The sequence below is a fragment of the Lemur catta genome, chromosome 20, assembly GCF_020740605.2.
Source record: "Lemur catta isolate mLemCat1 chromosome 20, mLemCat1.pri, whole genome shotgun sequence".
Taxonomy (NCBI): domain Eukaryota; kingdom Metazoa; phylum Chordata; class Mammalia; order Primates; family Lemuridae; genus Lemur; species Lemur catta.
Window position 1 is genome coordinate 10,927,176 of NC_059147.1, and position 5,238 is coordinate 10,932,413.

Below are 5,238 nucleotides of genomic sequence, written 5' to 3' on the forward strand. Positions count from 1 at the left end.
ACAGTTTTAACATCAGACAGAATAGTGTTCAAGGTCAAAAAGAAGGGATGAGGAAGGACTTTTTTTTACTGTTAAACAAGAAGTCAAAGATACATGAACTTAAACATATATACACCAAACAGTATAGCCACAAAATACATGAAGCAACAACTGACAGAACTATGGAAAAATACTGTGGCTACACCAATTTTAGTCGTAGGTTTTAACTCTCAGAAAGTGATAGATCAAAAAACTTAGAAAAAGTCTAGAAGATTTGCTTAACATGATTACTAAACTCAAATGAATATAGAATGCACATGGAACATTCAAAGAAAAATCAACTGTGTATTCAGCCACAAAGAAAGTCTCAATTTCCAAAGAACTGATATCTTACAGACTGTTTCTCTAAGCAAAATGTAATTAAAATACAAATAAATAGCAAAAGGATAGCTAAAACAATCCTATCTAAAAGTTTAAAATGGGCTTTTAAAATTTATTTTCAATTGACAAAAATTATATATAATATTCATAGGTGTGTTATTATTGTCCTGCGTTCTAATAGGATAAGAAATAACCTACTCCCACAGCATAACAAGGAAACAAACTTCTACAAACTATGTGTAAGTGGGGAAAATAAATAAACATCAACTCAGAAGTCTACATCAGATGGGGAGCAAGATAAAGGTTGAGCATAAGACAGAAAAGTGTGGCAAGATTGTGGTGGTGGTAAAACACAGATAATATCCACTAAGTTTCCCACAGAAGAAGGCCCACCCAGAGTGGGGAAATACTGAGACCCAATCTGAGAGCTAGTGGATCAGAGCATTGCTTACTAGGGTAGTGAAAGGAAGGCAGCTTTGGAAAGACAGTTCTAGAAGAGGAGGGGGCATTTTGGAAGGGGCAGGTATCCCTTGGAGACATGATAGTGCAATGAAAGAAGGAACCCACTGAAACTGTGGGCCCAAGTGAAACAAAATAATAACAGTAAATGGTATCAATCTCAACAAAAAGAGGCCATTTAGCAAAGAAACTGTCCTTCCCTGTAGGCTGAGGCAGGAAGATAACTTGAGCCCAGGAATTCAAGGCTATAAAGTGTGATGATCATGCCTGTGAATAGCCACTGCACTCCAGCCTGGGAAACATAGGGAAACCCTGTTTCTAATAATAATTTTTTTACATAAAAGAAAAAGATAATACATGACTATATTTTCACTAAGAAATCAGAATAATACAAATGGTTAAAATCCCCTTGTAAGGATGGTATGATACCATCCTTAATCAGATCCACTTCCCATCACCAGAGTTTACCATGTTTGTGTATACATATACATGTACCCACAGAATATGTATAGAATTGTTTGGGTTTTTTATTTATGTAAATGTCAGACTGCAGACATTATTTATACAACTTGCTTTTTTTCACTCAATTTTTTAAACAATGTTTTTGAAGTGTACCCATTGTTTCCAGTATCTCACAATTGCTACAAAAAATGAGTCCATAATTCTTCTTAAAAAGAAAGAAAAGTAAAGCAAACCTTTTCAGCAGGTTGGAGCTCTACCACAGTAATGGTGAGTTTGATGGTTTGAACCAGATTTCCTATTGAGAACTAGAAAAATGGAATATATATTTCATATATATATGAAGTGTTTGAAAACATCAAAATGCCCACCAGCTACTTAGGCTGTAAGAAACTGCAGGAACAAGATCTGGAAACAAGGAAAGCCTAGAGGGTTAACGAGGCACTAAGGCTGATCTTCCCCTAGAGGCATCTCCAATCTGAAAGCATGAGTGAGAGAAGCTGAACAGAGCTTTCAACAGACTCATGGGGCTTTGAGGGACAAATTTGGAATTCAGGGCCCATCAAACACTAGAGACCCCAGAAAATCCCCCAGACTTTGAGTTGGGACTTTGAAAGGCTAAACCAAGAGAATAATGGTGACTAGGAAATAGACTAGCACTCACAGGCACTAAAGCCCTGTTGTGAATCATTTCATCTCAGTGGATTAAAGTGATCTGAGATTGCTAGAGCCACTAGCCTCGCCATCTGTCAGAAGCAAAGGCAAATCTACAGAACAAAGTATCATCCAGACCCTTGTAGCATGTGTCAGTACTTCATTCCTTTTTAAGGCTGAATAATATTCCATTTTATGGGTATACCACAATTTGTTTATTCATATGCCGATGAACATGTGGGTTGTTTCTACCTTTGGGCTATTGTGAATAGTGTTGCTATGAATATTTGGGCACAAGGATTTGTTTGAGTGCCTCTTTACAGTTCTTTTGAGTATGTATCTAGAAGGGGAATTGCTGGGTCATGTGACAATTTTATCTTTAATTTTTGGGGGAACCACTAAACTATTTTATATAATAGTTGAACCATTTTACATTCCCACATGTATGAGGATTCTGATTTCTCCACATCCTTGCAACACTTATTATTTTCTGTTTGTTTTTTTTTTTTTAAGTAGTCAGTCCCATGAGGGTGAAGTGATATCACATATGGTTTTGAATTGTATTTTCCTAATGACTAATGATGTTGAACATCTTTTCATGTGTTTGTTAAGAAAAACAATTTTTAAAAAACAATTTTAAACATAAAAAGATTCAGGGTATATTATACTAATAAGTCTTTCCTAAAGAATTTGCTAGGAGATAACCTTCATCCAACAAGCAGATGAATGAGGAAACTATTAAAAGGACTGGTGGTGAGTATTAACTGTATTTAACTATGTATCTTAAGCAAACCAAAGGTGTGGAGATAAGGGTGGAAGAAAAGATTGCAGTTCTGTGCTCTGAAAAAGTAGAAATAACACAAATTTTTGTAATGAGAGGAAAAAGAAAAAAGAAATGGGAAAGTAGAATATATTCATTGATTTTCACATAGATTATAAGTGAGATTCAAATGTATCATTTAAAGTAGATAAACCATATAGTAGAAGCCTAAGAAAATGTAGGCATTATATAAATATATTAGTGGAAAGATAACTACTAAAACAAAAACGCAAATCATTCTAATCAACAATTTTTAATTAATCTTTGCTTTGCTTTTTAGCAAAGAAAACAGACTGCAGAGTGAAAAACACATGGTAAATATAACATGCACATTAAATATAACACAAAATAATGGAACAGAGTTAAGACCATGCATTTCATTTGTAGCAGTAAATGTAAATGGTTTTAACTAATTTATGAGAAGAAAAAAGATTTACAGATTATCCTACGAGGTAAAATTGAACTCTATAAGAGACATGCCCAAAACAAAGTATAATAAAATTAAAAAGATGGGCAACTATACCAGGCAAATTCATATAAAGAAAGCAGAGATTGTGAATTTGTTATCTGACAAGATGAAATATTCATGGGCAGAAAAAGTGCTTAATGAGACAAATTAAGTACTCTTTATACATTAAAGGCCATAATTCACACTGAAAACATAAAAGTTATTAATAATCATTCATCAAATAACATAGCAGCAACCTTCAGAAAGCATAAACACAGGTGATAAGAAGAGAGACATATGGAAGTACATTAATTAGAGGAAATGGTAAGATCCACTCTCAGTTCAAGATAGGGAAAATGGGCAAAAAAAGTATATATATATGAATATAGAAAACATAAACAACATAATCCCAAGGTAAATCTTAGGAATGTATATTGAACTCTTCAGTCTTATCAAAGAATATATCTTCCTTTCAAATACATGAAAACTAACCATATGTGAGGTCACCAAGAAAACTGCAGTAAGTTCTGTTAAGTAGAAATGAAGCAAAGAAACAGCATTGTTTTATCCCAATGCCATAAAACTGGAAATAAATAAAATCAAAAGGTAAGAGGTCTTTTTCACCAGGAAATTTTAAAAATTATTAAACAACTTTTAGCCAAAGGGAAAATATAAACTAAAATTATATAATTTCTTTCAAAAATAATGATTATGAAAACACTACATATCAAAATCTTTGACATACAGTTAAGGCAAAGGTTTAAGTCAGGCACAGTGGCATGTACCTGTAATCCCAGCTACTCAGGAGGCTGAGGTGGGAGGATCACTTGAGCCCAGGAATCCAAGACCAGCCTGGGCAACATGAGCAAGACCTCATCTCAAAAAAATAAATACATAAAAAATAAAAATGGAAAAGCTAAGGTTAAAAAAATGCATACATTAAATATTTAGAAAAATAAAAATGGAAATGTGACAATGAATGAATTAAATACCTATCTGAAAAGTTAGAAAAGGAACAAAAAGTAAATATGATGAAAGTAGAGGGAAGGAAATAATAAAGATAAAAGCAGAAATGAAGTTAAAACCAAATAGTAGAACTAGTAGCTAAACAATAGTTCTTTGAAATAATTAACAAAGTAGATCTAATCATTACAAAAGAAACCAAAACACAAATTAAAACATGAGAATGGGAGAGTAAACACTGAATCAGGACATTCTAAAATACCATGTGTCTGAGTTGTATTAATACAATCCTATGCAAATACACTTGAAAACCTGGATGAAATGGTTAATATTCTAGAAAATACAGCTTACCAAAACTGACCCCAGTAGAGAAAGAGAGTCTAAAAGACCAATTTCCATAGAGGATAGAAAGTTATCAACTAATCCCAAAAAAGCACCAGGCCCAGATGGTTTTATAGGAAAATTCTAATAGGCCTTTAAAGACTAGATAATTTTAATGTAACTCAAACTGTTCCATAGCCATACATCGTTGGAAACGCCTCATAGAGTAAAATTGTGGTTTTGTTTTCCTCACTGGACTATTTGTTAGATCTGTGGGAAGGAACTACAAGACAGTTGCTAAAAGTATGAAAGACCTAATAATTTGTTTTTACCTTAGGTATTGGCATATCCCCCTGATCTGTACTATTCTTGAGTGTGATGGCTTTAGGAACTAATGATTTGAACTCATTCATTTTTCCAAGAGGGTGTCAAATTGAGAACCAGGCAGATCCATCTACTCTAAAAATGACCCTGAAGTAACTTGCTTGAAGAAATTAGACCCCAAAAATTCTTAGTGGGGAGTTTAAGTTTTCATCAGGATGTCAATATTCAAGTGGAGATAAAAGAAGCCAAAATAAAAAGAAAAGAATTTTGGGAAGCAACTTCTGGGCTGACAGGACAACTATGGATTGAGGATCTGTTCTATTAAAAAGGGCCGTCTTGAAGGTAAATCTTCAAAGACCACCAGCCTTTGAGGAACTAAGGCTACCTTGATGGACAGTGGAAGGAATCACATGTGAAATTCCTTGAATAA

The 5,238-nt window shown here is 33.8% G+C and overlaps 1 non-coding gene across 1 annotated transcript; it reads left to right on the forward strand.

Moving 5' to 3' along the window:
- The first annotated feature begins 4,646 nt into the window (after nucleotides 1–4,646).
- Nucleotides 4,647–4,780, forward strand: LOC123625499. The gene has a single exon (XR_006730519.1). It is a non-coding gene; the product is annotated as a small nucleolar RNA SNORA18 (small nucleolar RNA).
- Nucleotides 4,781–5,238: the final 458 nt, after the last annotated feature.